The sequence below is a fragment of the Ambystoma mexicanum genome, chromosome 5q (assembly GCF_040938575.1).
Source record: "Ambystoma mexicanum isolate Mex_15411 chromosome 5q, UKY_AmexF1_1, whole genome shotgun sequence".
In the NCBI taxonomy this organism is placed as follows: Eukaryota; Metazoa; Chordata; class Amphibia; order Caudata; family Ambystomatidae; genus Ambystoma; species Ambystoma mexicanum.
Genome location: NC_090933.1, coordinates 528,245,042 through 528,270,114, shown reverse-complemented (window position 1 = coordinate 528,270,114; position 25,073 = coordinate 528,245,042). Strand labels below are relative to the sequence as shown.

Here is a 25,073-nt window from a genome sequence, read left to right as displayed (position 1 = left end):
TTGATGCCACCCAGGGCTGTTAACCTTTTATTTCATTTCAATACGATGCTTCGAATAATTGGTTCAAAGTGCGCAGCCTTTGCTCTTTTATTTCGTTTTCATCGGAGCAGGTCGGAGCTGGCAGAAGAGTGAGCCCTGTCTGCAGGAGCTCTGATTCCAGAAAGCATATTTTCCCTGTCTTTCTTACCACTCATCTGTGTCTCTTCGCTGACATGAGGCGTTGCTACACTCTGCAGTCTCCCGGCATTTAAAGTCTGCTACCAGCAGAGCACGTTCTGGACTTCACAGCGCCCAGCAAAGTACTAGCCTGCGCCCACCCCCTACTACCGCAAAAACCTTTTGCATGCTTTGGCAGAAGTGTGAACAAAATGCCACGAACCACCCCAGATGGGACTCGAACCCACAATCCCTGGCTTAGGAGGCCAGTGCCTTATCCATTAGGCCACTGGGGCCACTCGACAGAGAAGGGGAAAGTTCTTTCTTTTCCTCTTCTCTCACTGGAGTCACGGGTACTGGCCCACTGAAAAGGGCAAGTTGGCTCACGTCCAAAGCTGCAGTGTCCCAGCACACGCGGGCAAAAGGCACCTGCTTGCACTCGGCTGGACACTTCCGCTTTATGGGACACACGATGGAAAGTGGACTCAATTCCCAGACCTAACTCTTACCTGTTTGGTATTCTGACGCTCGATTGTAAAATATGGCCAGCTGGTAAAAATGACAAAGGGCACTCCAGCGCTGGTCCTTTGGCTGCAGGCGGCGTGTCAGCGGCCTAAAACAGCAAGAAATAGCGAGAGAAATAAAGTGAGAAGCAAGCACCTTTTCAATTGGGCTCTCGGGTCTATGGGACTGGCGTGCAGCCTCTTGATCACAAGCGCAGGTCCAGCGTGAAAGGGCGTGGCAGTGGAGTCACTCTGCTATTAATACCTGGTTGGCCAATCCTCGTTGCAATGGATGGCCATCTGCAGCTTTACTTGTAGCTCCACTGAAGGTATTTTGTTTTGGGCAAAGGGGTGAGATTGTGATTTCCTCTGCGGCAGATGAAGAGAAAGGGCTTTATGCACTACAGGTCCCTGGACAGCCAAGCAGGTGTGAGCCGGAGACTGTGCTTCAGCTCTGAAGCAGTGTATCGAGAGACTTCGAGGAGGAGGGGAATTAGCTCAGATGGTAGAGCGCTCGCTTAGCATGCGAGAGGTAGCGGGATCGATGCCCGCATTCTCCAGCAAGACGCTTTTTCTTCATTTTCACTATTTTATTCAAAACTCGCCAATCGTCGCAAATAAAGTCATGTGCTCGCTTCTGTTTTTTTTACTATCATCCTAAAAGTCTTCCGTCCACTTTCTGCTATCCCAAAGAGTCACCCGCGCGAGGGCCGGCAACAGGCGTGATACTGTGCAACAGGCGCATTGCATGGCATTGGTGACATATTCAGGAAATTCCACTTTGATGCCACCCAGGGCTGTTAACCTTTTATTTCATTTCAATACGATGCTTCGAATAATTGGTTCAAAGTGCGCAGCCTTTGCTCTTTTATTTCGTTTTCATCGGAGCAGGTCGGAGCTGGCAGAAGAGTGAGCCCTGTCTGCAGGAGCTCTGATTCCAGAAAGCATATTTTCCCTGTCTTTCTTACCACTCATCTGTGTCTCTTCGCTGACATGAGGCGTTGCTACACTCTGCAGTCTCCCGGCATTTAAAGTCTGCTACCAGCAGAGCACGTTCTGGACTTCACAGCGCCCAGCAAAGTACTAGCCTGCGCCCACCCCCTACTACCGCAAAAACCTTTTGCATGCTTTGGCAGAAGTGTGAACAAAATGCCACGAACCACCCCAGATGGGACTCGAACCCACAATCCCTGGCTTAGGAGGCCAGTGCCTTATCCATTAGGCCACTGGGGCCACTCGACAGAGAAGGGGAAAGTTCTTTCTTTTCCTCTTCTCTCACTGGAGTCACGGGTACTGGCCCACTGAAAAGGGCAAGTTGGCTCACGTCCAAAGCTGCAGTGTCCCAGCACACGCGGGCAAAAGGCACCTGCTTGCACTCGGCTGGACACTTCCGCTTTATGGGACACACGATGGAAAGTGGACTCAATTCCCAGACCTAACTCTTACCTGTTTGGTATTCTGACGCTCGATTGTAAAATATGGCCAGCTGGTAAAAATGACAAAGGGCACTCCAGCGCTGGTCCTTTGGCTGCAGGCGGCGTGTCAGCGGCCTAAAACAGCAAGAAATAGCGAGAGAAATAAAGTGAGAAGCAAGCACCTTTTCAATTGGGCTCTCGGGTCTATGGGACTGGCGTGCAGCCTCTTGATCACAAGCGCAGGTCCAGCGTGAAAGGGCGTGGCAGTGGAGTCACTCTGCTATTAATACCTGGTTGGCCAATCCTCGTTGCAATGGATGGCCATCTGCAGCTTTACTTGTAGCTCCACTGAAGGTATTTTGTTTTGGGCAAAGGGGTGAGATTGTGATTTCCTCTGCGGCAGATGAAGAGAAAGGGCTTTATGCATTACAGGTCCCTGGACAGCCAAGCAAGTGTGAGCCGGAGACTGTGCTTCAGCTCTGAAGCAGTGTATCGAGAGCCTTCGAGGAGGAGGGGAATTAGCTCAGATGGTAGAGCGCCATGCGAGAGGTAGCGGGATCGATGCCCGCATTCTCCAGCAAGATGCTTTTTCTTCATTTTCACTATTTTATTCAAAACTCGCCAATCGTCGCAAATAAAGTCATGTGCTCGCTTCTGTTTTTTTTACTATCATCCTAAAAGTCTTCCGTCCACTTTCTGCTATCCCAAAGAGTCATCCGCGCGAGGGCCGGCAACAGGCGTGATACTGTGCAACAGGCGCATTGCATGGCATTGATGACATATTCAGGAAATTCCACTTTGATGCCACCCAGGGCTGTTAACCTTTTATTTCATTTCAATACGATGCTTCGAATAATTGGTTCAAAGTGCGCAGCCTTTGCTCTTTTATTTCGTTTTCATCGGAGCAGGTCGGAGCTGGCAGAAGAGTGAGCCCTGTCTGCAGGAGCTCTGATTCCAGAAAGCATATTTTCCCTGTCTTTCTTACCACTCATCTGTGTCTCTTCGCTGACATGAGGCGTTGCTACACTCTGCAGTCTCCCGGCATTTAAAGTCTGCTACCAGCAGAGCACGTTCTGGACTTCACAGCGCCCAGCAAAGTACTAGCCTGCGCCCACCCCCTACTACCGCAAAAACCTTTTGCATGCTTTGGCAGAAGTGTGAACAAAATGCCACGAACCACCCCAGATGGGACTCGAACCCACAATCCCTGGCTTAGGAGGCCAGTGCCTTATCCATCAGGCCACTGGGGCCACTCGACAGAGAAGGGGAAAGTTCTTTCTTTTCCTCTTCTCTCACTGGAGTCACGGGTACTGGCCCACTGAAAAGGGCAAGTTGGCTCACGTCCAAAGCTGCAGTGTCCCAGCACACGCGGGCAAAAGGCACCTGCTTGCACTCGGCTGGACACTTCCGCTTTATGGGACACACGATGGAAAGTGGACTCAATTCCCAGACCTAACTCTTACCTGTTTGGTATTCTGACGCTCGATTGTAAAATATGGGCAGCTGGTAAAAATGACAAAGGGCACTCCAGCGCTGGTCCTTTGGCTGCAGGCGGCGTGTCAGCGGCCTAAAACAGCAAGAAATAGCGAGAGAAATAAAGTGAGAAGCAAGCACCTTTTCAATTGGGCTCTCGGGTCTATGGGACTGGCGTGCAGCCTCTTGATCACAAGCGCAGGTCCAGCGTGAAAGGGCGTGGCAGTGGAGTCACTCTGCTATTAATACCTGGTTGGCCAATCCTCGTTGCAATGGATGGCCATCTGCAGCTTTACTTGTAGCTCCACTGAAGGTATTTTGTTTTGGGCAAAGGGGTGAGATTGTGATTTCCTCTGCGGCAGATGAAGAGAAAGGGCTTTATGCACTACAGGTCCCTGGACAGCCAAGCAAGTGTGAGCCGGAGACTGTGCTTCAGCTCTGAAGCAGTGTATCGAGAGCCTTCGAGGAGGAGGGGAATTAGCTCAGATGGTAGAGCGCTCGCTTAGCATGCGAGAGGTAGCGGGATCGATGCCCGCATTCTCCAGCAAGACGCTTTTTCTTCATTTTCACTATTTTATTCAAAACTCGCCAATCGTCGCAAATAAAGTCATGTGCTCGCTTCTGTTTTTTTTACTATCATCCTAAAAGTCTTCCGTCCACTTTCTGCTATCCCAAAGAGTCATCCGCGCGAGGGCCGGCAACAGGCGTGATACTGTGCAACAGGCGCATTGCATGGCATTGGTGACATATTCAGGAAATTCCACTTTGATGCCACCCAGGGCTGTTAACCTTTTATTTCATTTCAATACGATGCTTCGAATAATTGGTTCAAAGTGCGCAGCCTTTGCTCTTTTATTTCGTTTTCATCGGAGCAGGTCGGAGCTGGCAGAAGAGTGAGCCCTGTCTGCAGGAGCTCTGATTCCAGAAAGCATATTTTCCCTGTCTTTCTTACCACTCATCTGTGTCTCTTCGCTGACATGAGGCGTTGCTACACTCTGCAGTCTCCCGGCATTTAAAGTCTGCTACCAGCAGAGCACGTTCTGGACTTCACAGCGCCCAGCAAAGTACTAGCCTGCGCCCACCCCCTACTACCGCAAAAACCTTTTGCATGCTTTGGCAGAAGTGTGAACAAAATGCCACGAACCACCCCAGATGGGACTCGAACCCACAATCCCTGGCTTAGGAGGCCAGTGCCTTATCCATTAGGCCACTGGGGCCACTCGACAGAGAAGGGGAAAGTTCTTTCTTTTCCTCTTCTCTCACTGGAGTCACGGGTACTGGCCCACTGAAAAGGGCAAGTTGGCTCACGTCCAAAGCTGCAGTGTCCCAGCACACGCGGGCAAAAGGCACCTGCTTGCACTCGGCTGGACACTTCCGCTTTATGGGACACACGATGGAAAGTGGACTCAATTCCCAGACCTAACTCTTACCTGTTTGGTATTCTGACGCTCGATTGTAAAATATGGGCAGCTGGTAAAAATGACAAAGGGCACTCCAGCGCTGGTCCTTTGGCTGCAGGCGGCGTGTCAGCGGCCTAAAACAGCAAGAAATAGCGAGAGAAATAAAGTGAGAAGCAAGCACCTTTTCAATTGGGCTCTCGGGTCTATGGGACTGGCGTGCAGCCTCTTGATCACAAGCGCAGGTCCAGCGTGAAAGGGCGTGGCAGTGGAGTCACTCTGCTATTAATACCTGGTTGGCCAATCCTCGTTGCAATGGATGGCCATCTGCAGCTTTACTTGTAGCTCCACTGAAGGTATTTTGTTTTGGGCAAAGGGGTGAGATTGTGATTTCCTCTGCGGCAGATGAAGAGAAAGGGCTTTATGCACTACAGGTCCCTGGACAGCCAAGCAAGTGTGAGCCGGAGACTGTGCTTCAGCTCTGAAGCAGTGTATCGAGAGCCTTCGAGGAGGAGGGGAATTAGCTCAGATGGTAGAGCGCTCGCTTAGCATGCGAGAGGTAGCGGGATCGATGCCCGCATTCTCCAGCAAGACGCTTTTTCTTCATTTTCACTATTTTATTCAAAACTCGCCAATCGTCGCAAATAAAGTCATGTGCTCGCTTCTGTTTTTTTTACTATCATCCTAAAAGTCTTCCGTCCACTTTCTGCTATCCCAAAGAGTCATCCGCGCGAGGGCCGGCAACAGGCGTGATACTGTGCAACAGGCGCATTGCATGGCATTGGTGACATATTCAGGAAATTCCACTTTGATGCCACCCAGGGCTGTTAACCTTTTATTTCATTTCAATACGATGCTTCGAATAATTGGTTCAAAGTGCGCAGCCTTTGCTCTTTTATTTCGTTTTCATCGGAGCAGGTCGGAGCTGGCAGAAGAGTGAGCCCTGTCTGCAGGAGCTCTGATTCCAGAAAGCATATTTTCCCTGTCTTTCTTACCACTCATCTGTGTCTCTTCGCTGACATGAGGCGTTGCTACACTCTGCAGTCTCCCGGCATTTAAAGTCTGCTACCAGCAGAGCACGTTCTGGACTTCACAGCGCCCAGCAAAGTACTAGCCTGCGCCCACCCCCTACTACCGCAAAAACCTTTTGCATGCTTTGGCAGAAGTGTGAACAAAATGCCACGAACCACCCCAGATGGGACTCGAACCCACAATCCCTGGCTTAGGAGGCCAGTGCCTTATCCATTAGGCCACTGGGGCCACTCGACAGAGAAGGGGAAAGTTCTTTCTTTTCCTCTTCTCTCACTGGAGTCACGGGTACTGGCCCACTGAAAAGGGCAAGTTGGCTCACGTCCAAAGCTGCAGTGTCCCAGCACACGCGGGCAAAAGGCACCTGCTTGCACTCGGCTGGACACTTCCGCTTTATGGGACACACGATGGAAAGTGGACTCAATTCCCAGACCTAACTCTTACCTGTTTGGTATTCTGACGCTCGATTGTAAAATATGGCCAGCTGGTAAAAATGACAAAGGGCACTCCAGCGCTGGTCCTTTGGCTGCAGGCGGCGTGTCAGCGGCCTAAAACAGCAAGAAATAGCGAGAGAAATAAAGTGAGAAGCAAGCACCTTTTCAATTGGGCTCTCGGGTCTATGGGACTGGCGTGCAGCCTCTTGATCACAAGCGCAGGTCCAGCGTGAAAGGGCGTGGCAGTGGAGTCACTCTGCTATTAATACCTGGTTGGCCAATCCTCGTTGCAATGGATGGCCATCTGCAGCTTTACTTGTAGCTCCACTGAAGGTATTTTGTTTTGGGCAAAGGGGTGAGATTGTGATTTCCTCTGCGGCAGATGAAGAGAAAGGGCTTTATGCACTACAGGTCCCTGGACAGCCAAGCAAGTGTGAGCCGGAGACTGTGCTTCAGCTCTGAAGCAGTGTATCGAGAGCCTTCGAGGAGGAGGGGAATTAGCTCAGATGGTAGAGCGCTCGCTTAGCATGCGAGAGGTAGCGGGATTGATGCCCGCATTCTCCAGCAAGACGCTTTTACTTCATTTTCACTATTTTATTCAAAACTCGCCAATCGTCGCAAATAAAGTCATGTGCTCGCTTCTGTTTTTTTTACTATCATCCTAAAAGTCTTCCGTCCACTTTCTGCTATCCCAAAGAGTCATCCGCGCGAGGGCCGGCAACAGGCGTGATACTGTGCAACAGGCGCATTGCATGGCATTGGTGACATATTCAGGAAATTCCACTTTGATGCCACCCAGGGCTGTTAACCTTTTATTTCATTTCAATACGATGCTTCGAATAATTGGTTCAAAGTGCGCAGCCTTTGCTCTTTTATTTCGTTTTCATCGGAGCAGGTCGGAGCTGGCAGAAGAGTGAGCCCTGTCTGCAGGAGCTCTGATTCCAGAAAGCATATTTTCCCTGTCTTTCTTACCACTCATCTGTGTCTCTTCGCTGACATGAGGGGTTGCTACACTCTGCAGTCTCCCGGCATTTAAAGTCTGCTACCAGCAGAGCACGTTCTGGACTTCACAGCGCCCAGCAAAGTACTAGCCTGCGCCCACCCCCTACTACCTCAAAAACCTTTTGCATGCTTTGGCAGAAGTGTGAACAAAATGCCACGAACCACCCCAGATGGGACTCGAACCCACAATCCCTGGCTTAGGAGGCCAGTGCCTTATCCATTAGGCCACTGGGGCAACTCGACAGAGAAGGGGAAAGTTCTTTCTTTTCCTCTTCTCTCACTGGAGTCACGGGTACTGGCCCACTGAAAAGGGCAAGTTGGCTCACGTCCAAAGCTGCAGTGTCCCAGCACACGCGGGCAAAAGGCACCTGCTTGCACTCGGCTGGACACTTCCGCTTTATGGGACACACGATGGAAAGTGGACTCAATTCCCAGACCTAACTCTTACCTGTTTGGTATTCTGACGCTCGATTGTAAAATATGGCCAGCTGGTAAAAATGACAAAGGGCACTCCAGCGCTGGTCCTTTGGCTGCAGGCGGCGTGTCAGCGGCCTAAAACAGCAAGAAATAGCGAGAGAAATAAAGTGAGAAGCAAGCACCTTTTCAATTGGGCTCTCGGGTCTATGGGACTGGCGTGCAGCCTCTTGATCACAAGCGCAGGTCCAGCGTGAAAGGGCGTGGCAGTGGAGTCACTCTGCTATTAATACCTGGTTGGCCAATCCTCGTTGCAATGGATGGCCATCTGCAGCTTTACTTGTAGCTCCACTGAAGGTATTTTGTTTTGGGCAAAGGGGTGAGATTGTGATTTCCTCTGCCGCAGATGAAGAGAAAGGGCTTTATGCACTACAGGTCCCTGGACAGCCAAGCAAGTGTGAGCCGGAGACTGTGCTTCAGCTCTGAAGCAGTGTATCGAGAGCCTTCGAGGAGGAGGGGAATTAGCTCAGATGGTAGAGCGCTCGCTTAGCATGCGAGAGGTAGCGGGATCGATGCCCGCATTCTCCAGCAAGACGCTTTTTCTTCATTTTCACTATTTTATTCAAAACTCGCCAATCGTCGCAAATAAAGTCATGTGCTCGCTTCTGTTTTTTTTACTATCATCCTAAAAGTCTTCCGTCCACTTTCTGCTATCCCAAAGAGTCATCCGCGCGAGGGCCGGCAACAGGCGTGATACTGTGCAACAGGCGCATTGCATGGCATTGGTGACATATTCAGGAAATTCCACTTTGATGCCACCCAGGGCTGTTAACCTTTTATTTCATTTCAATACGATGCTTCGAATAATTGGTTCAAAGTGCGCAGCCTTTGCTCTTTTATTTCGTTTTCATCGGAGCAGGTCGGAGCTGGCAGAAGAGTGAGCCCTGTCTGCAGGAGCTCTGATTCCAGAAAGCATATTTTCCCTGTCTTTCTTACCACTCATCTGTGTCTCTTCGCTGACATGAGGCGTTGCTACACTCTGCAGTCTCCCGGCATTTAAAGTCTGCTACCAGCAGAGCACGTTCTGGACTTCACAGCGCCCAGCAAAGTACTAGCCTGCGCCCACCCCCTACTACCGCAAAAACCTTTTGCATGCTTTGGCAGAAGTGTGAACAAAATGCCACGAACCACACCAGATGGGACTCGAACCCACAATCCCTGGCTTAGGAGGCCAGTGCCTTATGCATTAGGCCACTGGGGCCACTCGACAGAGAAGGGGAAAGTTCTTTCTTTTCCTCTTCTCTCACTGGAGTCACGGGTACTGGCCCACTGAAAAGGGCAAGTTGGCTCACGTCCAAAGCTGCAGTGTCCCAGCACACGCGGGCAAAAGGCACCTGCTTGCACTCGGCTGGACACTTCCGCTTTATGGGACACACGATGGAAAGTGGACTCAATTCCCAGACCTAACTCTTACCTGTTTGGTATTCTGACGCTCGATTGTAAAATATGGCCAGCTGGTAAAAATGACAAAGGGCACTCCAGCGCTGGTCCTTTGGCTGCAGGCGGCGTGTCAGCGGCCTAAAACAGCAAGAAATAGCGAGAGAAATAAAGTGAGAAGCAAGCACCTTTTCAATTGGGCTCTCGGGTCTATGGGACTGGCGTGCAGCCTCTTGATCACAAGCGCAGGTCCAGCGTGAAAGGGCGTGGCAGTGGAGTCACTCTGCTATTAATACCTGGTTGGCCAATCCTCGTTGCAATGGATGGCCATCTGCAGCTTTACTTGTAGCTCCACTGAAGGTATTTTGTTTTGGGCAAAGGGGTGAGATTGTGATTTCCTCTGCGGCAGATGAAGAGAAAGGGCTTTATGCACTACAGGTCCCTGGACAGCCAAGCAAGTGTGAGCCGGAGACTGTGCTTCAGCTCTGAAGCAGTGTATCGAGAGCCTTTGAGGAGGAGGGGAATTAGCTCAGATGGTAGAGCGCTCGCTTAGCATGCGAGAGGTAGCGGGATCGATGCCCGCATTCTCCAGCAAGACGCTTTTACTTCATTTTCACTATTTTATTCAAAACTCGCCAATCGTCGCAAATAAAGTCATGTGCTCGCTTCTGTTTTTTTTACTATCATCCTAAAAGTCTTCCGTCCACTTTCTGCTATCCCAAAGAGTCATCCGCGCGAGGGCCGGCAACAGGCGTGATACTGTGCAACAGGCGCATTGCATGGCATTGGTGACATATTCAGGAAATTCCACTTTGATGCCACCCAGGGCTGTTAACCTTTTATTTCATTTCAATACGATGCTTCGAATAATTGGTTCAAAGTGCGCAGCCTTTGCTCTTTTATTTCGTTTTCATCGGAGCAGGTCGGAGCTGGCAGAAGAGTGAGCCCTGTCTGCAGGAGCTCTGATTCCAGGAAGCATATTTTCCCTGTCTTTCTTACCACTCATCTGTGTCTCTTCGCTGACATGAGGCGTTGCTACACTCTGCAGTCTCCCGGCATTTAAAGTCTGCTACCAGCAGAGCACGTTCTGGACTTCACAGCGCCCAGCAAAGTACTAGCCTGCGCCCACCCCCTACTACCGCAAAAACCTTTTGCATGCTTTGGCAGAAGTGTGAACAAAATGCCACGAACCACCCCAGATGGGACTCGAACCCACAATCCCTGGCTTAGGAGGCCAGTGCCTTATCCATTAGGCCACTGGGTCCACTCGACAGAGAAGGGGAAAGTTCTTTCTTTTCCTCTTCTCTCACTGGAGTCACGGGTACTGGCCCACTGAAAAGGGCAAGTTGGCTCACGTCCAAAGCTGCAGTGTCCCAGCACACGCGGGCAAAAGGCACCTGCTTGCACTCGGCTGGACACTTCCGCTTTATGGGACACACGATGGAAAGTGGACTCAATTCCCAGACCTAACTCTTACCTGTTTGGTATTCTGACGCTCGATTGTAAAATATGGCCAGCTGGTAAAAATGACAAAGGGCACTCCAGCGCTGGTCCTTTGGCTGCAGGCGGCGTGTCAGCGGCCTAAAACAGCAAGAAATAGCGAGAGAAATAAAGTGAGAAGCAAGCACCTTTTCAATTGGGCTCTCGGGTCTATGGGACTGGCGTGCAGCCTCTTGATCACAAGCGCAGGTCCAGCGTGAAAGGGCGTGGCAGTGGAGTCACTCTGCTATTAATACCTGGTTGGCCAATCCTCGTTGCAATGGATGGCCATCTGCAGCTTTACTTGTAGCTCCACTGAAGGTATTTTGTTTTGGGCAAAGGGGTGAGATTGTGATTTCCTCTGCGGCAGATGAAGAGAAAGGGCTTTATGCACTACAGGTCCCTGGACAGCCAAGCAAGTGTGAGCCGGAGACTGTGCTTCAGCTCTGAAGCAGTGTATCGAGAGCCTTCGAGGAGGAGGGGAATTAGCTCAGATGGTAGAGCGCTCGCTTAGCATGCGAGAGGTAGCGGGATCGATGCCCGCATTCTCCAGCAAGACGCTTTTTCTTCATTTTCACTATTTTATTCAAAACTCGCCAATCGTCGCAAATAAAGTCATGTGCTCGCTTCTGTTTTTTTTACTATCATCCTAAAAGTCTTCCGTCCACTTTCTGCTATCCCAAAGAGTCATCCGCGCGAGGGCCGGCAACAGGCGTGATACTGTGCAACAGGCGCATTGCATGGCATTGGTGACATATTCAGGAAATTCCACTTTGATGCCACCCAGGGCTGTTAACCTTTTATTTCATTTCAATACGATGCTTCGAATAATTGGTTCAAAGTGCGCAGCCTTTGCTCTTTTATTTCGTTTTCATCGGAGCAGGTCGGAGCTGGCAGAAGAGTGAGCCCTGTCTGCAGGAGCTCTGATTCCAGAAAGCATATTTTCCCTGTCTTTCTTACCACTCATCTGTGTCTCTTCGCTGACATGAGGGGTTGCTACACTCTGCAGTCTCCCGGCATTTAAAGTCTGCTACCAGCAGAGCACGTTCTGGACTTCACAGCGCCCAGCAAAGTACTAGCCTGCGCCCACCCCCTACTACCTCAAAAACCTTTTGCATGCTTTGGCAGAAGTGTGAACAAAATGCCACGAACCACCCCAGATGGGACTCGAACCCACAATCCCTGGCTTAGGAGGCCAGTGCCTTATCCATTAGGCCACTGGGGCAACTCGACAGAGAAGGGGAAAGTTCTTTCTTTTCCTCTTCTCTCACTGGAGTCACAGGTACTGGCCCACTGAAAAGGGCAAGTTGGCTCACGTCCAAAGCTGCAGTGTCCCAGCACACGCGGGCAAAAGGCACCTGCTTGCACTCGGCTGGACACTTCCGCTTTATGGGACACACGATGGAAAGTGGACTCAATTCCCAGACCTAACTCTTACCTGTTTGGTATTCTGACGCTCGATTGTAAAATATGGCCAGCTGGTAAAAATGACAAAGGGCACTCCAGCGCTGGTCCTTTGGCTGCAGGCGGCGTGTCAGCGGCCTAAAACAGCAAGAAATAGCGAGAGAAATAAAGTGAGAAGCAAGCACCTTTTCAATTGGGCTCTCGGGTCTATGGGACTGGCGTGCAGCCTCTTGATCACAAGCGCAGGTCCAGCGTGAAAGGGCGTGGCAGTGGAGTCACTCTGCTATTAATACCTGGTTGGCCAATCCTCGTTGCAATGGATGGCCATCTGCAGCTTTACTTGTAGCTCCACTGAAGGTATTTTGTTTTGGGCAAAGGGGTGAGATTGTGATTTCCTCTGCGGCAGATGAAGAGAAAGGGCTTTATGCACTACAGGTCCCTGGACAGCCAAGCAAGTGTGAGCCGGAGACTGTGCTTCAGCTCTGAAGCAGTGTATCGAGAGCCTTCGAGGAGGAGGGGAATTAGCTCAGATGGTAGAGCGCTCGCTTAGCATGCGAGAGGTAGCGGGATCGATGCCCGCATTCTCCAGCAAGACGCTTTTTCTTCATTTTCACTATTTTATTCAAAACTCGCCAATCGTCGCAAATAAAGTCATGTGCTCGCTTCTGTTTTTTTTACTATCATCCTAAAAGTCTTCCGTCCACTTTCTGCTATCCCAAAGAGTCATCGGCGCGAGGGCCGGCAACAGGCGTGATACTGTGCAACAGGCGCATTGCATGGCATTGATGACATATTCAGGAAATTCCACTTTGATGCCACCCAGGGCTGTTAACCTTTTATTTCATTTCAATACGATGCTTCGAATAATTGGTTCAAAGTGCGCAGCCTTTGCTCTTTTATTTCGTTTTCATCGGAGCAGGTCGGAGCTGGCAGAAGAGTGAGCCCTGTCTGCAGGAGCTCTGATTCCAGAAAGCATATTTTCCCTGTCTTTCTTACCACTCATCTGTGTCTCTTCGCTGACATGAGGCGTTGCTACACTCTGCAGTCTCCCGGCATTTAAAGTCTGCTACCAGCAGAGCACGTTCTGGACTTCACAGCGCCCAGCAAAGTACTAGCCTGCGCCTACCCCCTACTACCGCAAAAACCTTTTGCATGCTTTGGCAGAAGTGTGAACAAAATGCCACGAACCACCCCAGATGGGACTCGAACCCACAATCCCTGGCTTAGGAGGCCAGTGCCTTATCCATTAGGCCACTGGGGCCACTCGACAGAGAAGGGGAAAGTTCTTTCTTTTCCTCTTCTCTCACTGGAGTCACGGGTACTGGCCCACTGAAAAGGGCAAGTTGGCTCACGTCCAAAGCTGCAGTGTCCCAGCACACGCGGGCAAAAGGCACCTGCTTGCACTCGGCTGGACACTTCCGCTTTATGGGACACACGATGGAAAGTGGACTCAATTCCCAGACCTAACTCTTACCTGTTTGGTATTCTGACGCTCGATTGTAAAATATGGCCAGCTGGTAAAAATGACAAAGGGCACTCCAGCGCTGGTCCTTTGGCTGCAGGCGGCGTGTCAGCGGCCTAAAACAGCAAGAAATAGCGAGAGAAATAAAGTGAGAAGCAAGCACCTTTTCAATTGGGCTCTCGGGTCTATGGGACTGGCGTGCAGCCTCTTGATCACAAGCGCAGGTCCAGCGTGAAAGGGCGTGGCAGTGGAGTCACTCTGCTATTAATACCTGGTTGGCCAATCCTCGTTGCAATGGATGGCCATCTGCAGCTTTACTTGTAGCTCCACTGAAGGTATTTTGTTTTGGGCAAAGGGGTGAGATTGTGATTTCCTCTGCGGCAGATGAAGAGAAAGGGCTTTATGCACTACAGGTCCCTGGACAGCCAAGCAAGTGTGAGCCGGAGACTGTGCTTCAGCTCTGAAGCAGTGTATCGAGAGCCTTCGAGGAGGAGGGGAATTAGCTCAGATGGTAGAGCGCTCGCTTAGCATGCGAGAGGTAGCGGGATCGATGCCCGCATTCTCCAGCAAGACGCTTTTTCTTCATTTTCACTATTTTATTCAAAACTCGCCAATCGTCGCAAATAAAGTCATGTGCTCGCTTCTGTTTTTTTTACTATCATCCTAAAAGTCTTCCGTCCACTTTCTGCTATCCCAAAGAGTCATCCGCGCGAGGGCCGGCAACAGGCGTGATACTGTGCAACAGGCGCATTGCATGGCATTGGTGACATATTCAGGAAATTCCACTTTGATGCCACCCAGGGCTGTTAACCTTTTATTTCATTTCAATACGATGCTTCGAATAATTGGTTCAAAGTGCGCAGCCTTTGCTCTTTTATTTCGTTTTCATCGGAGCAGGTCGGAGCTGGCAGAAGAGTGAGCCCTGTCTGCAGGAGCTCTGATTCCAGAAAGCATATTTTCCCTGTCTTTCTTACCACTCATCTGTGTCTCTTCGCTGACATGAGGCGTTGCTACACTCTGCAGTCTCCCGGCATTTAAAGTCTGCTACCAGCAGAGCACGTTCTGGACTTCACAGCGCCCAGCAAAGTACTAGCCTGCGCCCACCCCCTACTACCGCAAAAACCTTTTGCATGCTTTGGCAGAAGTGTGAACAAAATGCCACGAACCACCCCAGATGGGACTCGAACCCACAATCCCTAGCTTAGGAGGCCAGTGCCTTATCCATTAGGCCACTGGGGCCACTCGACAGAGAAGGGGAAAGTTCTTTCTTTTCCTCTTCTCTCACTGGAGTCACGGGTACTGGCCCACTGAAAAGGGCAAGTTGGCTCACGTCCAAAGCTGCAGTGTCCCAGCACACGCGGGCAAAAGGCACCTGCTTGCACTCGGCTGGACACTTCCGCTTTATGGGACACACGATGGAAAGTGGACTCAATTCCCAGACCTAACTCTTACCTGTTTGGTATTCTGACGCTCGATTGTAAAATATGGCCAGCTGGTAAAAATGACAAAGGGCACTCCAGCGCTGGTCCTTTGGCTGCAGGCGGCGTGTCAGCGGCCTAAAACAGCAAGAAATAGCGAGAGAAATAAAGTGAGAAGCAAGCACCTTTTCAATTGGGCTCTCGGGTCTATGGGACTGGCGTGCAGCCTCTTGATCACAAGCGCAGGTCCAGCGTGAAAGGGCGTGGCAGTGGAGTCACTCTGCTATTAATACCTGGTTGGCCAATCCTCGTTGCAATGGATGGCCATCTGCAGCTTTACTTGTAGCTCCACTGAAGGTATTTTGTTTTGGGCAAAGGGGTGAGATTGTGATTTCCTCTGCGGCAGATGAAGAGAAAGGGCTTTATGCACTACAGGTCCCTGGACAGCCAAGCAAGTGTGAGCCGGAGACTGTGCTTCAGCTCTGAAGCAGTGTATCGAGAGCCTTCGAGGAGGAGGGGAATTAGCTCAGATGGTAGAGCGCTCGCTTAGCATGCGAGAGGTAGCGGGATCGATGCCCGCATTCTCCAGCAAGACGCTTTTACTTCATTTTCACTATTTTATTCAAAACTCGCCAATCGTCGCAAATAAAGTCATGTGCTCGCTTCTGTTTTTTTTACTATCATCCTAAAAGTCTTCCGTCCACTTTCTGCTATCCCAAAGAGTCATCCGCGCGAGGGCCGGCAACAGGCGTGATACTGTGCAACAGGCGCATTGCATGGCATTGGTGACATATTCAGGAAATTCCACTTTGATGCCACCCAGGGCTGTTAACCTTTTATTTCATTTCAATACGATGCTTCGAATAATTGGTTCAAAGTGCGCAGCCTTTGCTCTTTTATTTCGTTTTCATCGGAGCAGGTCGGAGCTGGCAGAAGAGTGAGCCCTGTCTGCAGGAGCTCTGATTCCAGAAAGCATATTTTCCCTGTCTTTCTTACCACTCATCTGTGTCTCTTCGCTGACATGAGGCGTTGCTACACTCTGCAGTCTCCCGGCATTTAAAGTCTGCTACCAGCAGAGCACGTTCTGGACTTCACAGCGCCCAGCAAAGTACTAGCCTGCGCCCACCCCCTACTACCGCAAAAACCTTTTGCATGCTTTGGCAGAAGTGTGAACAAAATGCCACGAACCACCCCAGATGGGACTCGAACCCACAATCCCTGGCTTAGGAGGCCAGTGCCTTATCCATTAGGCCACTGGGGCAACTCGACAGAGAAGGGGAAAGTTCTTTCTTTTCCTCTTCTCTCACTGGAGTCACGGGTACTGGCCCACTGAAAAGGGCAAGTTGGCTCACGTCCAAAGCTGCAGTGTCCCAGCACACGCGGGCAAAAGGCACCTGCTTGCACTCGGCTGGACACTTCCGCTTTATGGGACACACGATGGAAAGTGGACTCAATTCCCAGACCTAACTCTTACCTGTTTGGTATTCTGACGCTCGATTGTAAAATATGGCCAGCTGGTAAAAATGACAAAGGGCACTCCAGCGCTGGTCCTTTGGCTGCAGGCGGCGTGTCAGCGGCCTAAAACAGCAAGAAATAGCGAGAGAAATAAAGTGAGAAGCAAGCACCTTTTCAATTGGGCTCTCGGGTCTATGGGACTGGCGTGCAGCCTCTTGATCACAAGCGCAGGTCCAGCGTGAAAGGGCGTGGCAGTGGAGTCACTCTGCTATTAATACCTGGTTGGCCAATCCTCGTTGCAATGGATGGCCATCTGCAGCTTTACTTGTAGCTCCACTGAAGGTATTTTGTTTTGGGCAAAGGGGTGAGATTGTGATTTCCTCTGCGGCAGATGAAGAGAAAGGGCTTTATGCACTACAGGTCCCTGGACAGCCAAGCAAGTGTGAGCCGGAGACTGTGCTTCAGCTCTGAAGCAGTGTATCGAGAGCCTTCGAGGAGGAGGGGAATTAGCTCAGATGGTAGAGCGCTCGCTTAGCATGCGAGAGGTAGCGGGATCGATGCCCACATTCTCCAGCAAGACGCTTTTTCTTCATTTTCACTATTTTATTCAAAACTCGCCAATCGTCGCAAATAAAGTCATGTGCTCGCTTCTGTTTTTTTTACTATCATCCTAAAAGTCTTCCGTCCACTTTCTGCTATCCCAAAGAGTCATCGGCGCGAGGGCCGGCAACAGGCGTGATACTGTGCAACAGGCGCATTGCATGGCATTGATGACATATTCAGGAAATTCCACTTTGATGCCACCCAGGGCTGTTAACCTTTTATTTCATTTCAATACGATGCTTCGAATAATTGGTTCAAAGTGCGCAGCCTTTGCTCTTTTATTTCGTTTTCATCGGAGCAGGTCGGAGCTGGCAGAAGAGTGAGCCCTGTCTGCAGGAGCTCTGATTCCAGAAAGCATATTTTCCCTGTCTTTCTTACCACTCATCTGTGTCTCTTCGCTGACATGAGGCGTTGCTACACTCTGCAGTCTCCCGGCATTTAAAGTCTGCTACCAGCAGAGCACGTTCTGGACTTCACAGCGCCCAGCAAAGTACTAGCCTGCGCCTACCCCCTACTACCGCAAAAACCTTTTGCATGCTTTGGCAGAAGTGTGAACAAAATGCCACGAACCACCCCAGATGGGACTCGAACCCACAATCCCTGGCTGAGGAGGCCAGTGCCTTATCCATTAGGCCACTGGGGCCACTCGACAGAGAAGGGGAAAGTTCTTTCTTTTCCTCTTCTCTCACTGGAGTCACGGGTACTGGCCCACTGAAAAGGGCAAGTTGGCTCACGTCCAAAGCTGCAGTGTCCCAGCACACGCGGGCAAAAGGCACCTGCTTGCACTCGGCTGGACACTTCCGCTTTATGGGACACACGATGGAAAGTGGACTCAATTCCCAGACCTAACTCTTACCTGTTTGGTATTCTGACGCTCGATTGTAAAATATGGCCAGCTGGTAAAAATGACAAAGGGCACTCCAGCGCTGGTCCTTTGGCTGCAGGCGGCGTGTCAGCGGCCTAAAACAGCAAGAAATAGCGAGAGAAATAAAGTGAGAAGCAAGCACCTTTTCAATTGGGCTCTCGGGTCTATGGGACTGGCGTGCAGCCTCTTGATCACAAGCGCAGGTCCAGCGTGAAAGGGCGTGGCAGTGGAGTCACTCTGCTATTAATACCTGGTTGGCCAATCCTCGTTGCAATGGATGGCCATCTGCAGCTTTACTTGTAGCTCCACTGAAGGTATTTTGTTTTGGGCAAAGGGGTGAGATTGTGATTTCCTCTGCGGCAGATGAAGAGAAAGGGCTTTATGCACTACAGGTCCCTGGACAGCCAAGCAAGTGTGAGCCGGAGACTGTGCTTCAGCTCTGAAGCAGTGTATCGAGAGCCTTCGAGGAGGAGGGGAATTAGCTCAGATGGTAGAGCGCTCGCTTAGCATGCGAGAGGTAGCGGGATCGATGCCCGCATTCTCCAGCAAGACGCTTTTTCTTCATTTTCACTATTTTATTCAAAACTCGCCAATCGTCGCAAATAAAGTCATGTGCTCGCTTCTGTTTTTTTTACTATCATCCTAAAAGTCTTCCGTCCACTTTCTGCTATCCCAAAGAGTCATCCGCGCGAGGGCCGGCAACAGGCGTGATACTGTGCAACAGGCGCATTGCATGGCATTGGTGACATATTCAGGAAATTCCACTTTGATGCCACCCAGGGCTGTTAACCTTTTATTTCATTTCAATACGATGCTTCGAATAATTGGTTCAAAGTGCGCAGCCTTTGCTCTTTTATTTCGTTTTCATCGGAGCAGGTCGGAGCTGGCAGAAGAGTGAGCCCTGTCTGCAGGAGCTCTGATTCCAGAAAGCATATTTTCCCTGTCTTTCTTACCACTCATCTGTGTCTCTTCGCTGACATGAGGCGTTGCTACACTCTGCAGTCTCCCGGCATTTAAAGTCTGCTACCAGCAGAGCACGTTCTGGACTTCACAGCGCCCAGCAAAGTACTAGCCTGCGCCCACCCCCTACTACCGCAAAAACCTTTTGCATGCTTTGGCAGAAGTGTGAACAAAATGCCACGAACCACCCCAGATGGGACTCGAACCCACAATCCCTAGCTTAGGAGGCCAGTGCCTTATCCATTAGGCCACTGGGGCCACTCGACAGAGAAGGGGAAAGTTCTTTCTTTTCCTCTTCTCTCACTGGAGTCACGGGTACTGGCCCACTGAAAAGGGCAAGTTGGCTCACGTCCAAAGCTGCAGTGTCCCAGCACACGCGGGCAAAAGGCACCTGCTTGCACTCGGCTGGACACTTCCGCTTTATGGGACACACGATGGAAAGTGGACTCAATTCCCAGACCTAACTCTTACCTGTTTGGTATTCTGACGCTCGATTGTAAAATATGGCCAGCTGGTAAAAATGACAAAGGGCACTCCAGCGCTGGTCCTTTGGCTGCAGGCGGCGTGTCAGCGGCCTAAAACAGCAAGAAATAGCGAGAGAAATAAAGTGAGAAGCAAGCACCTTTTCAATTGGGCTCTCGGGTCTATGGGACTGGCGTGCAGCCTCTTGATCACAAGCGCAGGTCCAGCGTGAAAGGGCGTGGCAGTGGAGTCACTCTGCTATTAATACCTGGTTGGCCAATCCTCGTTGCAATGGATGGCCATCTGCAGCTTTACTTGTAGCTCCACTGAAGGTATTTTGTTTTGGGCAAAGGGGTGAGATTGTGATTTCCTCTGCGGCAGATGAAGAGAAAGGGCTTTATGCACTACAGGTCCCTGGACAGCCAAGCAAGTGTGAGCCGGAGACTGTGCTTCAGCTCTGAAGCAGTGTATCGAGAGCCTTCGAGGAGGAGGGGAATTAGCTCAGATGGTAGAGCGCTCGCTTAGCATGCGAGAGGTAGCGGGATCGATGCCCGCATTCTCCAGCAAGACGCTTTTACTTCATTTTCACTATTTTATTCAAAACTCGCCAATCGTCGCAAATAAAGTCATGTGCTCGCTTCTGTTTTTTTTACTATCATCCTAAAAGTCTTCCGTCCACTTTCTGCTATCCCAAAGAGTCATCCGCGCGAGGGCCGGCAACAGGCGTGATACTGTGCAACAGGCGCATTGCATGGCATTGGTGACATATTCAGGAAATTCCACTTTGATGCCACCCAGGGCTGTTAACCTTTTATTTCATTTCAATACGATGCTTCGAATAATTGGTTCAAAGTGCGCAGCCTTTGCTCTTTTATTTCGTTTTCATCGGAGCAGGTCGGAGCTGGCAGAAGAGTGAGCCCTGTCTGCAGGAGCTCTGATTCCAGAAAGCATATTTTCCCTGTCTTTCTTACCACTCATCTGTGTCTCTTCGCTGACATGAGGCGTTGCTACACTCTGCAGTCTCCCGGCATTTAAAGTCTGCTACCAGCAGAGCACGTTCTGGACTTCACAGCGCCCAGCAAAGTACTAGCCTGCGCCCACCCCCTACTACCGCAAAAACCTTTTGCATGCTTTGGCAGAAGTGTGAACAAAATGCCACGAACCACCCCAGATGGGACTCGAACCCACAATCCCTGGCTTAGGAGGCCAGTGCCTTATCCATTAGGCCACTGGGGCAACTCGACAGAGAAGGGGAAAGTTCTTTCTTTTCCTCTTCTCTCACTGGAGTCACGGGTACTGGCCCACTGAAAAGGGCAAGTTGGCTCACGTCCAAAGCTGCAGTGTCCCAGCACACGCGGGCAAAAGGCACCTGCTTGCACTCGGCTGGACACTTCCGCTTTATGGGACACACGATGGAAAGTGGACTCAATTCCCAGACCTAACTCTTACCTGTTTGGTATTCTGACGCTCGATTGTAAAATATGGCCAGCTGGTAAAAATGACAAAGGGCACTCCAGCGCTGGTCCTTTGGCTGCAGGCGGCGTGTCAGCGGCCTAAAACAGCAAGAAATAGCGAGAGAAATAAAGTGAGAAGCAAGCACCTTTTCAATTGGGCTCTCGGGTCTATGGGACTGGCGTGCAGCCTCTTGATCACAAGCGCAGGTACAGCGTGAAAGGGCGTGGCAGTGGAGTCACTCTGCTATTAATACCTGGTTGGCCAATCCTCGTTGCAATGGATGGCCATCTGCAGCTTTACTTGTAGCTCCACTGAAGGTATTTTGTTTTGGGCAAAGGGGTGAGATTGTGATTTCCCCTGCCGCAGATGAAGAGAAAGGGCTTTATGCACTACAGGTCCCTGGACAGCCAAGCAAGTGTGAGCCGGAGACTGTGCTTCAGCTCTGAAGCAGTGTATCGAGAGCCTTCGAGGAGGAGGGGAATTAGCTCAGATGGTAGAGCGCTCGCTTAGCATGCGAGAGGTAGCGGGATCGATGCCCGCATTCTCCAGCAAGACGCTTTTTCTTCATTTTCACTATTTTATTCAAAACTCGCCAATCGTCGCAAATAAAGTCATGTGCTCGCTTCTGTTTTTTTTACTATCATCCTAAAAGTCTTCCGTCCACTTTCTGCTATCCCAAAGAGTCACCCGCGCGAGGGCCGGCAACAGGCGTGATACTGTGCAACAGGCGCATTGCATGGCATTGGTGACATATTCAGGAAATTCCACTTTGATGCCACCCAGGGCTGTTAACCTTTTATTTCATTTCAATACAATGCTTCGAATAATTGGTTCAAAGTGCGCAGCCTTTGCTCTTTTATTTCGTTTTCATCGGAGCAGGTCGGAGCTGGCAGAAGAGTGAGCCCTGTCTGCAGGAGCTCTGATTCCAGAAAGCATATTTTCCCTGTCTTTCTTACCACTCATCTGTGTCTCTTCGCTGACATGAGGCGTTGCTACACTCTGCAGTCTCCCGGCATTTAAAGTCTGCTACCAGCAGAGCACGTTCTGGACTTCACAGCGCCCAGCAAAGTACTAGCCTGCGCCCACCCCCTACTACCGCAAAAACCTTTTGCATGCTTTGGCAGAAGTGTGAACAAAATGCCACGAACCACCCCAGATGGAACTCGAACCCACAATCCCTGGCTTAGGAGGCCAGTGCCTTATCCATTAGGCCACTGGGGCCACTCGACAGAGAAGGGGAAAGTTCTTTCTTTTCCTCTTCTCTCACTGGAGTCACGGGTACTGGCCCACTGAAAAGGGCAAGTTGGCTCACGTCCAAAGCTGCAGTGTCCCAGCACACGCGGGCAAAAGGCACCTGCTTGCACTCGGCTGGACACTTCCGCTTTATGGGACACACGATGGAAAGTGGACTCAATTCCCAGACCTAACTCTTACCTGTTTGGTATTCTGACGCTCGATTGTAAAATATGGCCAGCTGGTAAAAATGACAAAGGGCACTCCAGCGCTGGTCCTTTGGCTGCAGGCGGCGTGTCAGCGGCCTAAAACAGCAAGAAATAGCGAGAGAAATAAAGTGAGAAGCAAGCACCTTTTCAATTGGGCTCTCGGGTCTATGGGACTGGCGTGCAGCCTCTTGATCACAAGCGCAGGTCCAGCGTGAAAGGGCGTGGCAGTGGAGTCACTCTGCTATTAATACCTGGTTGGCCAATCCTCGTTGCAATGGATGGCCATCTGCAGCTTTACTTGTAGCTCCACTGAAGGTATTTTGTTTTGGGCAAAGGGGTGAGATTGTGATTTCCTCTGCGGCAGATGAAGAGAAAGGGCTTTATGCACTACAGGTCCCTGGACAGCCAAGCAAGTGTGAGCCGGAGACTGTGCTTCAGCTCTGAAGCAGTGTATCGAGAGCCTTCGAGGAGGAGGGGAATTAGCTCAGATGGTAGAGGGCTCGCTTAGCATGCGAGAGGTAGCGGGATCGATGCCCGCATTCTCCAGCAAGACGCTTTTTCTTCATTTTCACTATTTTATTCAAAACTCGCCAATCGTCGCAAATAAAGTCATGTGCTCGCTTCTGTTTTTTTTACTATCATCCTAAAAGTCTTCCGTCCACTTTCTGCTATCCCAAAGAGTCATCCGCGCGAGGGCCGGCAACAGGCGTGATACTGTGCAACAGGCGCATTGCATGGCATTGGTGACATATTCAGGAAATTCCACTTTGATGCCACCCAGGGCTGTTAACCTTTTATTTCATTTCAATATGATGCTTCGAATAATTGGTTCAAAGTGCGCAGCCTTTGCTCTTTTATTTCGTTTTCATCGGAGCAGGTCGGAGCTGGCAGAAGAGTGAGCCCTGTCTGCAGGAGCTCTGATTCCAGAAAGCATATTTTCCCTGTCTTTCTTACCACTCATCTGTGTCTCTTCGCTGACATGAGGGGTTGCTACACTCTGCAGTCTCCCGGCATTTAAAGTCTGCTACCAGCAGAGCACGTTCTGGACTTCACAGCGCCCAGCAAAGTACTAGCCTGCGCCCACCCCCTACTACCTCAAAAACCTTTTGCATGCTTTGGCAGAAGTGTGAACAAAATGCCACGAACCACCCCAGATGGGACTCGAACCCACAAACCCTGGCTTAGGAGGCCAGTGCCTTATCCATTAGGCCACTGGGGCAACTCGACAGAGAAGGGGAAAGTTCTTTCTTTTCCTCTTCTCTCACTGGAGTCACGGGTACTGGCCCACTGAAAAGGGCAAGTTGGCTCACGTCCAAAGCTGCAGTGTCCCAGCACACGCGGGCAAAAGGCACCTGCTTGCACTCGGCTGGACACTTCCGCTTTATGGGACACACGATGGAAAGTGGACTCAATTCCCAGACCTAACTCTTACCTGTTTGGTATTCTGACGCTCGATTGTAAAATATGGCCAGCTGGTAAAAATGACAAAGGGCACTCCAGCGCTGGTCCTTTGGCTGCAGGCGGCGTGTCAGCGGCCTAAAACAGCAAGAAATAGCGAGAGAAATAAAGTGAGAAGCAAGCACCTTTTCAATTGGGCTCTCGGGTCTATGGGACTGGCGTGCAGCCTCTTGATCACAAGCGCAGGTCCAGCGTGAAAGGGCGTGGCAGTGGAGTCACTCTGCTATTAATACCTGGTTGGCCAATCCTCGTTGCAATGGATGGCCATCTGCAGCTTTACTTGTAGCTCCACTGAAGGTATTTTGTTTTGGGCAAAGGGGTGAGATTGTGATTTCCTCTGCCGCAGATGAAGAGAAAGGGCTTTATGCACTACAGGTCCCTGGACAGCCAAGCAAGTGTGAGCCGGAGACTGTGCTTCAGCTCTGAAGCAGTGTATCGAGAGCCTTCGAGGAGGAGGGGAATTAGCTCAGATGGTAGAGCGCTCGCTTAGCATGCGAGAGGTAGCGGGATCGATGCCCGCATTCTCCAGCAAGACGCTTTTTCTTCATTTTCACTATTTTATTCAAAACTCGCCAATCGTCGCAAATAAAGTCATGTGCTCGCTTCTGTTTTTTTTACTATCATCCTAAAAGTCTTCCGTCCACTTTCTGCTATCCCAAAGAGTCATCCGCGCGAGGGCCGGCAACAGGCGTGATACTGTGCAACAGGCGCATTGCATGGCATTGGTGACATATTCAGGAAATTCCACTTTGATGCCACCCAGGGCTGTTAACCTTTTATTTCATTTCAATACGATGCTTCGAATAATTGGTTCAAAGTGCGCAGCCTTTGCTCTTTTATTTCGTTTTCATCGGAGCAGGTCGGAGCTGGCAGAAGAGTGAGCCCTGTCTGCAGGAGCTCTGATTCCAGAAAGCATATTTTCCCTGTCTTTCTTACCACTCATCTGTGTCTCTTCGCTGACATGAGGCGTTGCTACACTCTGCAGTCTCCCGGCATTTAAAGTCTGCTACCAGCAGAGCACGTTCTGGACTTCACAGCGCCCAGCAAAGTACTAGCCTGCGCCCACCCCCTACTACCGCAAAAACCTTTTGCATGCTTTGGCAGAAGTGTGAACAAAATGCCACGAACCACCCCAGATGGAACTCGAACCCACAATCCCTGGCTTAGGAGGCCAGTGCCTTATCCATTAGGCCACTGGGGCCACTCGACAGAGAAGGGGAAAGTTCTTTCTTTTCCTCTTCTCTCACTGGAGTCACGGGTACTGGCCCACTGAAAAGGGCAAGTTGGCTCACGTCCAAAGCTGCAGTGTCCCAGCACACGCGGGCAAAAGGCACCTGCTTGCACTCGGCT

The 25,073-nt window shown here is 50.6% G+C and overlaps 31 non-coding genes across 31 annotated transcripts; 14 read left to right on the top strand and 17 right to left on the bottom strand.

Annotated features, from left to right (window-relative positions):
• Positions 1-379: 379 nt before the first annotated feature.
• Positions 380-452, bottom strand: TRNAR-CCU (transfer RNA arginine (anticodon CCU)). The gene has a single exon. It is a non-coding gene; the product is annotated as a tRNA-Arg (tRNA).
• A 694-nt stretch (positions 453-1,146) lies between these two features.
• TRNAA-AGC (transfer RNA alanine (anticodon AGC)) lies at positions 1,147-1,219 on the top strand. Its single transcript has one exon. It is a non-coding gene; the product is annotated as a tRNA-Ala (tRNA).
• A 600-nt stretch (positions 1,220-1,819) lies between these two features.
• TRNAR-CCU (transfer RNA arginine (anticodon CCU)) lies at positions 1,820-1,892 on the bottom strand. The gene has a single exon. It is a non-coding gene; the product is annotated as a tRNA-Arg (tRNA).
• A 1,359-nt stretch (positions 1,893-3,251) lies between these two features.
• TRNAR-CCU (transfer RNA arginine (anticodon CCU)) lies at positions 3,252-3,324 on the bottom strand. The gene has a single exon. It is a non-coding gene; the product is annotated as a tRNA-Arg (tRNA).
• A 694-nt stretch (positions 3,325-4,018) lies between these two features.
• On the top strand, positions 4,019-4,091 carry TRNAA-AGC (transfer RNA alanine (anticodon AGC)). Its single transcript has one exon. It is a non-coding gene; the product is annotated as a tRNA-Ala (tRNA).
• Positions 4,092-4,691: 600 nt separating this feature from the next.
• On the bottom strand, positions 4,692-4,764 carry TRNAR-CCU (transfer RNA arginine (anticodon CCU)). Its single transcript has one exon. It is a non-coding gene; the product is annotated as a tRNA-Arg (tRNA).
• Positions 4,765-5,458: 694 nt separating this feature from the next.
• Positions 5,459-5,531, top strand: TRNAA-AGC (transfer RNA alanine (anticodon AGC)). The gene has a single exon. It is a non-coding gene; the product is annotated as a tRNA-Ala (tRNA).
• A 600-nt stretch (positions 5,532-6,131) lies between these two features.
• TRNAR-CCU (transfer RNA arginine (anticodon CCU)) lies at positions 6,132-6,204 on the bottom strand. Its single transcript has one exon. It is a non-coding gene; the product is annotated as a tRNA-Arg (tRNA).
• A 694-nt stretch (positions 6,205-6,898) lies between these two features.
• TRNAA-AGC (transfer RNA alanine (anticodon AGC)) lies at positions 6,899-6,971 on the top strand. The gene has a single exon. It is a non-coding gene; the product is annotated as a tRNA-Ala (tRNA).
• A 600-nt stretch (positions 6,972-7,571) lies between these two features.
• TRNAR-CCU (transfer RNA arginine (anticodon CCU)) lies at positions 7,572-7,644 on the bottom strand. Its single transcript has one exon. It is a non-coding gene; the product is annotated as a tRNA-Arg (tRNA).
• Positions 7,645-8,338: 694 nt separating this feature from the next.
• On the top strand, positions 8,339-8,411 carry TRNAA-AGC (transfer RNA alanine (anticodon AGC)). The gene has a single exon. It is a non-coding gene; the product is annotated as a tRNA-Ala (tRNA).
• Positions 8,412-9,778: 1,367 nt separating this feature from the next.
• Positions 9,779-9,851, top strand: TRNAA-AGC (transfer RNA alanine (anticodon AGC)). Its single transcript has one exon. It is a non-coding gene; the product is annotated as a tRNA-Ala (tRNA).
• Positions 9,852-10,446: 595 nt separating this feature from the next.
• On the bottom strand, positions 10,447-10,524 carry TRNAR-CCU (transfer RNA arginine (anticodon CCU)). The gene has a single exon. It is a non-coding gene; the product is annotated as a tRNA-Arg (tRNA).
• A 694-nt stretch (positions 10,525-11,218) lies between these two features.
• On the top strand, positions 11,219-11,291 carry TRNAA-AGC (transfer RNA alanine (anticodon AGC)). Its single transcript has one exon. It is a non-coding gene; the product is annotated as a tRNA-Ala (tRNA).
• A 600-nt stretch (positions 11,292-11,891) lies between these two features.
• On the bottom strand, positions 11,892-11,964 carry TRNAR-CCU (transfer RNA arginine (anticodon CCU)). Its single transcript has one exon. It is a non-coding gene; the product is annotated as a tRNA-Arg (tRNA).
• A 694-nt stretch (positions 11,965-12,658) lies between these two features.
• On the top strand, positions 12,659-12,731 carry TRNAA-AGC (transfer RNA alanine (anticodon AGC)). Its single transcript has one exon. It is a non-coding gene; the product is annotated as a tRNA-Ala (tRNA).
• Positions 12,732-13,331: 600 nt separating this feature from the next.
• Positions 13,332-13,404, bottom strand: TRNAR-CCU (transfer RNA arginine (anticodon CCU)). Its single transcript has one exon. It is a non-coding gene; the product is annotated as a tRNA-Arg (tRNA).
• A 694-nt stretch (positions 13,405-14,098) lies between these two features.
• TRNAA-AGC (transfer RNA alanine (anticodon AGC)) lies at positions 14,099-14,171 on the top strand. The gene has a single exon. It is a non-coding gene; the product is annotated as a tRNA-Ala (tRNA).
• A 600-nt stretch (positions 14,172-14,771) lies between these two features.
• TRNAR-CCU (transfer RNA arginine (anticodon CCU)) lies at positions 14,772-14,844 on the bottom strand. Its single transcript has one exon. It is a non-coding gene; the product is annotated as a tRNA-Arg (tRNA).
• A 694-nt stretch (positions 14,845-15,538) lies between these two features.
• Positions 15,539-15,611, top strand: TRNAA-AGC (transfer RNA alanine (anticodon AGC)). Its single transcript has one exon. It is a non-coding gene; the product is annotated as a tRNA-Ala (tRNA).
• Positions 15,612-16,211: 600 nt separating this feature from the next.
• TRNAR-CCU (transfer RNA arginine (anticodon CCU)) lies at positions 16,212-16,284 on the bottom strand. The gene has a single exon. It is a non-coding gene; the product is annotated as a tRNA-Arg (tRNA).
• A 1,367-nt stretch (positions 16,285-17,651) lies between these two features.
• On the bottom strand, positions 17,652-17,724 carry TRNAR-CCU (transfer RNA arginine (anticodon CCU)). The gene has a single exon. It is a non-coding gene; the product is annotated as a tRNA-Arg (tRNA).
• Positions 17,725-18,418: 694 nt separating this feature from the next.
• Positions 18,419-18,491, top strand: TRNAA-AGC (transfer RNA alanine (anticodon AGC)). Its single transcript has one exon. It is a non-coding gene; the product is annotated as a tRNA-Ala (tRNA).
• A 600-nt stretch (positions 18,492-19,091) lies between these two features.
• TRNAR-CCU (transfer RNA arginine (anticodon CCU)) lies at positions 19,092-19,164 on the bottom strand. The gene has a single exon. It is a non-coding gene; the product is annotated as a tRNA-Arg (tRNA).
• Positions 19,165-19,858: 694 nt separating this feature from the next.
• TRNAA-AGC (transfer RNA alanine (anticodon AGC)) lies at positions 19,859-19,931 on the top strand. The gene has a single exon. It is a non-coding gene; the product is annotated as a tRNA-Ala (tRNA).
• Positions 19,932-20,531: 600 nt separating this feature from the next.
• Positions 20,532-20,604, bottom strand: TRNAR-CCU (transfer RNA arginine (anticodon CCU)). Its single transcript has one exon. It is a non-coding gene; the product is annotated as a tRNA-Arg (tRNA).
• A 694-nt stretch (positions 20,605-21,298) lies between these two features.
• Positions 21,299-21,371, top strand: TRNAA-AGC (transfer RNA alanine (anticodon AGC)). Its single transcript has one exon. It is a non-coding gene; the product is annotated as a tRNA-Ala (tRNA).
• A 600-nt stretch (positions 21,372-21,971) lies between these two features.
• TRNAR-CCU (transfer RNA arginine (anticodon CCU)) lies at positions 21,972-22,044 on the bottom strand. Its single transcript has one exon. It is a non-coding gene; the product is annotated as a tRNA-Arg (tRNA).
• Positions 22,045-23,411: 1,367 nt separating this feature from the next.
• On the bottom strand, positions 23,412-23,484 carry TRNAR-CCU (transfer RNA arginine (anticodon CCU)). Its single transcript has one exon. It is a non-coding gene; the product is annotated as a tRNA-Arg (tRNA).
• A 694-nt stretch (positions 23,485-24,178) lies between these two features.
• TRNAA-AGC (transfer RNA alanine (anticodon AGC)) lies at positions 24,179-24,251 on the top strand. Its single transcript has one exon. It is a non-coding gene; the product is annotated as a tRNA-Ala (tRNA).
• A 600-nt stretch (positions 24,252-24,851) lies between these two features.
• Positions 24,852-24,924, bottom strand: TRNAR-CCU (transfer RNA arginine (anticodon CCU)). The gene has a single exon. It is a non-coding gene; the product is annotated as a tRNA-Arg (tRNA).
• Between the last annotated feature and the right edge of the window lie 149 nt (positions 24,925-25,073).